A 10,035-nucleotide genomic window follows, 5' to 3' on the forward strand; every position below is an offset into this window, starting at 1 on the left:
GGCTATTTTTAATGATAAAACCGCACATAGAATTTTGAAAGAATCACACAAATCTCTCGATGTTAATTTTAAGGCACACTAAAGGATTTTTCACTATTTGATTTTGTAATACTACTTTGTTTCATGTTTAACAAAACGACTGGTAAATTTAACGCAACTTAAAGGGGTACTCAAGTGTATTTTTTGTGTGTGTTAAATGTTCCCATATGTTGCTTTTTATACAAAAAAAATGGACATCCCGACCACTTTTTCTATACTATTAAATGGCAGTCCACAGTGCTCGATTTCCAAGATGGCTCAAACGTACCCTTCAGGAAAACACTAAGTACATTTCCCATCATCCTCCTGCTCATGATGGGGGTGTTGGAAAATGTACTTCTGAAGTTCTCCTAAATGATACATCTGCGGCCATCTTGGAAACTGAGCACTGTGTACTGCAATTTAATAGTGTAGAAAAAGTGGCCAGGATATCAAAAAAAGATAATAACCTCATACACACGCCTCATTTAAACAGTTGTAACAACATATTGGAACATGTAACACACACAAAAGAAAAACAACTTGACTTCCCCTTTAAGTGTTTAATGAGTATGGCCCTAGGTATTTAGAATCGTAGTTTACAAAAACACTTGCCTACTAGATTTTTAATTACTTTGAATCTGCAGATATTTAATGTAACAATCTATTTCTGTGCTTTTACTAACAGCCGCTAGAGAGGATGAGTACTTCTTAGCAGGTAGAATAATAGCCGTATCTATAGTGCATGGTGGACCATCTTGTGTGTTTTATCTGTTTATTTACCTTTAAGTCATGGCATTTCATAACATTTATATATGTTTTTTGTAATATTGTGTAATTTTCTTTACAGATACAGGATGCCAATTCTATAGACAGTCTTCGAAACATAATTATGCAAAACAGCGCTGTGCTACAAACAGCTGGATGTTTCCATTATGTCCCAAGGTCTGGAGGCCAAGGACAGAATTGTGAAGGAATATCTTCTGTGGTACATAATCTACAGAAACCATTTTGCTATTCAAAGGTAATTTTTGTCCAATATTTACTTGGACAAATACAGGTCCATACACCAAAGATCAAGAATAGGATCCTTTTGCATTACTGTCCAGTATTTGTATCCATCTAGACCAGGGTTGTCCAATAATGGTCTTGGAGGGCCACAGTCCGGCAGGTTTTCTAGGTCTCCTTAAATCACCAACCCCTTCAGAACTGGGAAGAGTACTTAAATTGGTCCAATTAGCACAATAATTATTTAAATTAGATACGTAAGTGATGGGGTGGAATGAGTATTTGCTGGACTGTGGCCCTCCAGGACCAGGATTGGGCACCCCTAATCTAGACGAGTGGTTTTCAACCCTTTTCCTGGTGACCCACTGTGTCTGCTGGGTTTCATTCCAACTAAAGCTGTCAATTACTTTGCCAAAACCTTCATTGAACTAATACAAGTAATAAATACACATTTTTTGCTATTGTCAGCTCTTAAAAGTTTGTTCATAATTCAGTTAAGGGGTTAAGCAAGTGAGCACTCCGTTGAAATGAAAACCAGCAGACAGTGGGTTGCCAGGACCAGGATTGAAAACCACCGATCTAGAACATGCATAGAGCCTGCATTTTTAATGTATAATGTCAAATACTACAGCAATCAGTATGAAAAAGTGATTATATAATTTCAAGCATTTTTGTGTAATGTTCCTAAAAAATGTAGTACTCTCGTACCATTTGCTTCCTTATTAACAAATATTATCTGGGAGTATCCACAGACACCTGTGTGTGTTTTTTTGTGTGTGTGTGTGATTGCATAAATTAAACACAGTAATTCAAAGATGGTCTAAATGTAAACTTGGTATCACCATTACTGTTCATCCAACCACTTTATAAAAGTAAGGACATTTGTTTCTGCCTTTTTGTTTTTATGAATAGGTTCAAAGAGGGACTTGCAACCCTGCAATTTCTAACAGCTCTGGAACAACATCCCACTTTATTGGCAGGTTTCATGTGCTACTCTGATAAAAAGCTCAGAGCTACAGACTTGGAAAACCTTTTCAAAGTGGAGCTAAGGGAGTTGGAAGCAACAGACGAAGGGAAGATTAGGCTTCTGGGCAGACTACTTGCTTGATTGTGAAGATTTTTAAATTTCATTTATTTTTTGTCAACATTTTTAGATTTTTGTACATTTGCAAAATAACTGATAATTGTGTCAAAAGAAAACAAAAGTATATTAAACACATTAATGTAAGTCTGCAATGGGAAATGGTCTGATTACAAAAGTGTGTACATTAAAACACATCTTGTTCCACTCATCCCTAATTTCATAAAAAAATATTTTTATATGGCCATAAGCATAATGTGGTGCACGTGATATCTATGTGGGAATTGTGTGGTTACATGTGTGTATTATGATTTACATGTAATTAAAAAAAAAAAACATGTGAAAGGTTGTAATGAATATGTAATGGATCTTTTGCATTTCTGAATTTCAGAACAAGAAAGTGCTGCGTCCCTGGAAGATATCCTAATGGTCGCTACAGGGCTGAGATCACTGCCACCTGCAGGAATCCAACCACAGCCTTCTATTGAGTTTTTGAGCAATTCACAGTTCCCAATGGCACACACTTGTGGAAATATTATAAAGCCACCTTTAGCAAACACCTACAGTTCATTTAAGACTTCCATGGATTTCGGAATCCAGAATTCTCCGGGATTTGGCTGTATCTAGATCAGTAATCCTCACTCCTGGTCCTAAAGAGCTACAGCAATGCTTAATTTACTTGTTTTCTATTAAAAAAAAAAAAAAAAAAAATGTTAATGCTGTTTGTACAATTGTTAATGTTTAAAAGAAATGTATATAAATCGTATATAGTGTACACTGTATAGTGGACTGAACTATACTCTGCTAAACAAGTAGTATTCGTCAGAGTAGAAGTTCGTAATGTTTAGAAATTTAGAGCCCGGAAATTTATTTTAATGTAAGATACAATTGTAAAGCTGACTCCCAGTTGTCAGGGCTTTGCAAATTTTGTTCCATGTGTTCCACATATGCTTGTATTTCTGTGTCTCCACATGATACAACCATATTACCTAGCTCTGAAAACGTAAGGAGTTCCTCTTCTTCTACTCTGAATCCACAGTCCCTGGACCCAAATCTGCAAAGGAAAGCAGTGGATAGTTTCATTTCACACATCAGTTAATTATGTTTAGAGCAGGGGTAGGCAAACCTGGTCCTGGAGGGTCGCAGTGTGTGCTGGTTTTCGTCCCACCCAAGTCCTCAGTGACTTAGTCTAATTATTTAATTGGCTGGATGCATTTAACACCTATCTAGGCTACACAATATTGTATTTAAACTGTACCTTGAATCAAATGCACATTTTAAACCGTCAGCTCTAAATTACCTAAAAAAATATGTTGACTTGAGAAGTTGGAACGAAAACCAGCAGACATTGCGGCCCTCCATGACCAGGGTTGGCCACCCATAGTTTAGAGTCTATGAAACCGGACTGTTGGAATAAAAACATGTTTTTATAAACAAGGATTCAGCTTGTGTATTTTGTCAATCTTACTAAAGACACACAGGAAATATAAAAAAAACCCTGGCTACACTAATAAAAAATAAGAACATTTTAAATGTTAAGTGCAGAGGCTACTATCATTTTTTATTTATTGTTAATGTTGGAAAATGCTGTACCCAGGGTGTTTAGGGCTTGTTGGCAGTGCGGGTCTGATGCATTGCCTGCGTGTATAAATGGGTGTATAACACATCCTCTATTCTTTATTTCGCTGCCTGACATGCAAAGCTCTGCTCGCACTCTTATTCTGGGACCCAATGTTATTTTATAGGCTATTCTAGGAGTAGTGGTAATCGCAGCCCTTCATTTTGTAGAATTGATTTTGTTTAATTATAGCTGAATTGTTTTATATTTTTAGGTGAAACTAGAAACAAGTGTATAGGGAAATGTTGGTCTAAGCATGTAGATCGGAAGCCATCTCGCAGTCACAGCACAGTGGACCAATTTAAAGGTGCTAAAAAAATGGTTAGGATGTCACAATAATAAAATGTTTTAAAAAAAAATACCTTATGCAAATTGTTGTATCAACACATGGGAACCATGTTTTTTTTTTTATTACCTGTGAGGTAAACTGTAAAGCTCAGTTGGAACTCCACCTGGACATATAGCAAGTCTGGATGGTCGTATCCGATGGAGGTTCCACAGCTCTGTGTACTCATCGAGATCCTTCTGAAGCACATTGTTGAAAGAGAATCGTAGCAAACATTGCAGTTCATGACTGCCGTTGAAATGCCCTGCATCTTGGAGATCACCAAAAAGGTCTATCCAAAACTGTGCCCTAAAATAATATTAAAAAATGGTCTTAATGCCATTTTTCAAACAATTATAATTTATTTCTTAGCAGACATCTTTACTCAGGGTGACTTAGTCACAAAATATACACATTTCAAGAATCACAGTAAAACAGTTCTGGTATGAGTGCTCAGTGCAATGGAGTGAAAAGCAGGTGCATTTAACAGTTAACAAAAACAATTAAAAAGTGAAGGATTTAAATACACACATTAGTATAAGTTATACCTATGGTTTTACAGACTCTGCTTAGAACTAATCTTGGACTAATCTTAGTTTAGATAAACTAGTGCTAATTAGGGTCTGAAACCACCCTGTAATGTCTGTATTTAATAATAATACACTATTTTATATAGCGCCTTTAAAAGTAACATCTCAAAGCGCTTTACAACCACAAAAGAGATGCCTTACTATTAAATCATGCATTTTAAATTTGACCTTTTAAGGAGCGATAGCAGGGAGCAGCAAGGTGGAGAGCAGAGAAGTGTGAGTTATCAGTAACTAAAGCTGTAACCTCAAGAGTCTTACCTGCCCTTTCAGAATGTAGACCACCAAGACTCTATTTGCTGATTGCTGATTGACGGACCATACATGTGGCTTGCTGACCCAGTGTAGTAGTCTGAATGAAGAGAACGAAGTGTGCACTGAATTGCTGTCATAGTCCCATTCTCTGTTCCACAGTCTGTTCTTAACCTCATTGGGATCAATCCAAGAGACTGCACACAGTGAATAAAGTTTTGTGCAATCACTGCTGGGTTGTTGTTTGTAGGGCCACAAACAAGCCATAAGATCCATCTGGAGAAACCATCGACACATCCAGACAAAGCAAAACCAAATGGTTTTAGCTTATCATAGCCATCGACATGCCACATGTAGTTTGGACCTAAGGAGTGATATATGCGTGGACAAACCTACGACGTCTTCTCAGTTCAGTCCCTGTTGGGTTTAGTGCAGATAGCAACCTCATAACCACAGACTGTTTCACTTGTAAACTGTATTTTTGTTTTAATATTTGCCACATTGTGCGATAGCCAAATAGCTGTCCTGGTCCTCGTACCTCACGCAGTATGGCACTTCTCACATCCCTCATAGAAGAATAGTTCTTTCTTCTGAACAAACCAGCTTGCTTTAATCGGTTCTTTAGTGTACGGGTGCTGTACTGAATTCCATGAAAGCTGAAAAGCATATCTAATATAACCTCATATGTATGTCCTTGATGAAAAGAATGCGTAATTAAATCAATGTCAGACACCGAGGAGGACGGGTCACAGTGTGATGGACTTTCCTCTTGCTGAGGTGGATCACCAGTTTCAACATGCACTGGGTTATGTATTCCACAAGAAGCACAGGTTTGAACAGAACCTTGCATCTGTTCACCACAAAATATGCAATACATAGTATCTGAAACAAAAGTTAAAAAGTAGTAAAGCCAAAAAGTTGTACTAGGTTACATGGTTTTGTATACAAGGTTTAATAGTGCTCTACTATTTAGTTTGACTTTTTCTGTAAGACAGTAGTAATCAATCAAACTTAAGTATATTAAATACAATTGCAGGAAGTCACATATGTGAATACATTATATACTGTATATAGATATACTAAACAGCAGGGTATGGTGGGACAAGACACCCTGACTGTCAAAACTGTCACAAAGCATGCTTGTAGCGTGCAATACCATAATATACCAAGAGGCTATCCTTGGGAGTTTTTTAACTGCATACTCACAGCTACAGAGGACAAAAATACTGTTTCAGTTCATTGTATCTCAACACATAATTAATAATTCTGTGACATGGTTTTTTCTCCTCTACTTGCTAATGACACTGACTAAGAGCAGGATGCTATATTTATTAATTTATTATTTAAAAGGATCTTTAAAATGTGATCACCTGATCATCCTTAAATGGAAATTAATTACTAAATTATGAAATTATAACACGTTTGCCAATGCGAATGTTGATGTCAAAATGCAGTGCATGACATACAATGTACAACGAACTGGGGTGCGTTCAATAGGCCGAGTGCTCTGCCATAGCGCTTCGAGACGGAAGTTCTTATTGAACAGTCTATGTTAGCAGACAGCACTTCAAGGACTACATTACCCAGAGTTCACGCTTAACTGCAAAATGTTTACTACTTAAAAAAAAAAAAAAAAAAACTTATCACATACTGTACGTGTTGTAAGGGGAAAAAAAACAGTATTTGGAAAAATCACGTATCAGCCACAGCACTTGTTTACATCCAACCTCCTGAAACGCCCACCTAACACTCGGCGAAACAGGCAGCTTCTTGTACGAGCGCTCTGGGCGAACACGTCTTTACATTTCCACTACTGATCATAATGAACAGCTGATGAGTGTTTCCTACGTGGACAAATTATTTTTAAATGCTGTCACAAATGTCAAAGTCGCCGTTTATTTTTTGGTAGTTTATAAAAACTCCATAATTCACCATTACTTTTCCTATCAACACTGATCAGCTGGTCAATCAGTCTGATTAGTCTCAGCAACAGTTAATATACCGTTGTAACTCGTTTGTCATTCACTATAATTAGACATCAACATTCGTCTTGGCAAAATAATCATTTACAAGTTCATTTCTATATATTTGCCCCACTCTACCCTATATTAGTCCAAAACGAGTGTGAAATAAACGAATACAAAACATTATTAAAATTCAAACAAGAGAAAAGTGACTTACCACGGTAAGCAAAGCTGTCTTTCAGCAAAATGGATCTGTTAGATTCACTTCAAGATGAACGGTGCAAACATGGGCACAGTACAGCGTGCAAACGCTATCAAACAGCTATGAAACGAAAAGCAAAATTGATAAAGTGCGCAGTGGGGGCATGTCTTTATTACCGAATTTACACAAATGTATGAATTAGTCATTGCTGTTCATAATTCCTATTAGTAACTGTGTAGCTAAGTATTTTAATGGATATATTCTATTTTAAATCTCTTATTTTTTTAATCAATAACTTAATGAGTCTCATATAACTGTCCGATATACACACTGTTTGCCTACATCATGGCAGTTAGCTTACAACGTGGAAACTTATTCGGTTTACCTTAACCTTAAAGCTAGCAAAAACAAAATACAGTATATTGTGTTTATGCCTTACAGCGATAAAGTAGGCGTTTTTACATTACGCATTTTAAAAAAAAATGGTAACTATTATTATTCATAATTACTTGGAAAGTGTTCTGCTTTTTCTTCTGTCATGAAGTCTGGATTCCTGACGGTGTCTTTTAAAAAATCCAACGATTTTCCACAAGAACTGAAAAAAGCACTTGCAGTCTCAATACATTTTCCGCAAAAAGGGCAATATATCATAAGTTGAAAAATATATAAATATATACCTCACACAATATCAAGCACTGGGCAATTAATTATTAATAAAATGGACCGCGATAAAGATGGTAAACGTTCTCACCACGTGGCTACCAAATGCTTCCGCCCAGAGTTCCGCAGGAGTGATTGACATGTTGTTCCTCCAATCAGAGACGTGGTACACGTTTGCCTATCTCCCCTCCCTTTCCGGTTTAGAGTTAATGTCGTTGTGTTTTCTCATTTGTTAATTTGTTTTCAATTTATCGTTGTGTTTTCTGATTTGCTATTTTGTTTTCCAATTTGTCGTTGTGTTTTCCACTTCAGGGCCACCGTACTGTAGGCTTCATATTGTCTTGATTAGCCGTTCCGCATACTGCCATCTGCTGGTTGATTTTTAATATTGCAGTGTACTCAAACGAATGTCAAAATATAGTCTAAAAGCCTCTTAAAAAAATTATTTTAGACGTTGGTAAAGGTTAGCACTACATTGGGTTAATACGATTATTTTAAGACCAAATAAGACGTGGTTAGGAATAAGGATAATCTTTTCTGTTAAAACTGTATATATATATATATATATATATATATATATATATATATATATATATATATTGGTAACAGCGTTGGTGTGTGTGTGTGTGTGTATTTTCCTTTTGACCATGTTCAAGTCTTTCCATAACAATAACAATAACATGGGTTATTAACAAACAGTTTCATCCTCAGTCTATTATACACATTATTACACTGAAAATTAACCCCATGATATGATGCAAAGGTGCTGGGCCCCTACATTTCTGCCAGTTTTCCAGGTCGTGGTAGGTATCGGTGTTATTCCATAATACACATGGTTCTATATAATGGTTGATTTTAATATTACAACGTATTCTAAAAAAAGATTTAAAGTTGTTTTTGAATCCAATAAATGTTAGCACAGGTTGAATTGTAAAGGTTTTAGGGTTTTTTTAGGAACCTACCCACAATGCACCATTTGCATAATAGTTTCTATTAATATTACAGAGAACTCTAAAAACCTAGTTAATGTTATTTTAGAAGCTAAAATATCTTACCACTACATTCTTTGGCTTAATACTATTTTAAGACCAAATAAGACGTGATTAGGAGTAAGGGTCATCTTTTTCTGTTAAAACTGAATATATTTTGTGGTTTCTCAGGACTAGTAAGAAATTATAGAGAAAGAAGGAAGAGAATGTTTTTTTGACCAAGCAGCAGGGTTATGGGGAACATGGTGAAACTGTCCTAGAGAAGAAAGGGTAAAAAAACCCTGTTTTTTTAACTTTAGAGATTTTTCTTAAATAATAGACTTAACTACTATCAGAAAAATATGTCTTACATAAAAGCTTCTTAATCAATATATAATATTTCAAACTATTACACTGAAAAACAACTTTATCTAACTGCGAAAAGTCTATTGAGCCTGTTCTTTTTTCGGGGTGGTAGACTTGGGGTGGGCTGTTCACTGTGTAATTATTGATTTTTTTATTATTTATTTCTTAGCAGACACCCTTATCCAGGGTGTTTTCCAATTGTTACAAGATATCACATTATTTTTACATACAATTACCCGTTTATACAGTTGGGTTTTTACTGGAGCAATCTAAGTAAAGTACCTTGCACAAGGGTAATGCATGGACTGTTCCCACAATGCTGTTGGCTGATATTCAAATACGGGATATTTCTATCTACTGTATACAGGTTCTCTAATTATTTTCAAATTAAAGTCTAAAACAAAAAATAAATGAAAATCTTTCAATGTCTGCTGTTTGTTTGTGTGTAAACCTTACATTTCTGCAAATGGTATGTAGGTCTGTGGTTACCGTGATCCACGTCTGCACTAGCAGGGTTTAGGCCCCAGGGGAGCCCTGGGGCATGCCTGGCTTCATTCATTGCGCAAGGCAAGCTCTCATATTTATCCCTGTATGAAGGCTGCCCCTAGCTCCGAAAAACACCTTTTGTACACAGAATATTTTACGAATAAATTAAATAAAACAATATAGATGTTTTTTTTTTTTTTTTAATTTCGAAAATAAAACTAACTTAATTTTTTTTTTTTCGTTTTTGGCTGGGTTATTTTTTGTACCTCAAGTGTGAGTTTGGAGAAAGAAAAAAGGAAACACAGCGTCTGTATATGCTTTGCTGTCGTGGAAAATCAAATACAGTAGACCTGTTTACTGTAAAATAAATTAGAAGGAAGTAATAAAGTGGACTAGGTTCACGTCTTTATCTATAGGCCTTCTTCAATTTAGGTTGACCCGACGACCAGACGTGTCAAACATAAACAGAAGAGCCGATACAAGGAATCTATTAACCCTAA

At 36.0% G+C, this 10,035-nt stretch overlaps 1 long non-coding RNA gene across 1 annotated transcript; it reads right to left on the bottom strand.

Annotated features, from left to right (window-relative positions):
• Positions 1-2,810: 2,810 nt before the first annotated feature.
• Positions 2,811-4,355, bottom strand: LOC131737862 (uncharacterized). Its single transcript, XR_009329440.1, has 2 exons — positions 4,141-4,355; positions 2,811-3,161 (listed from the first exon to the last, which is right to left on the bottom strand). It is a non-coding gene; the product is annotated as an uncharacterized LOC131737862 (long non-coding RNA).
• Positions 4,356-10,035: the final 5,680 nt, after the last annotated feature.

This window comes from Acipenser ruthenus, chromosome 8 (genome assembly GCF_902713425.1).
Source record: "Acipenser ruthenus chromosome 8, fAciRut3.2 maternal haplotype, whole genome shotgun sequence".
Taxonomy (NCBI): domain Eukaryota; kingdom Metazoa; phylum Chordata; class Actinopteri; order Acipenseriformes; family Acipenseridae; genus Acipenser; species Acipenser ruthenus.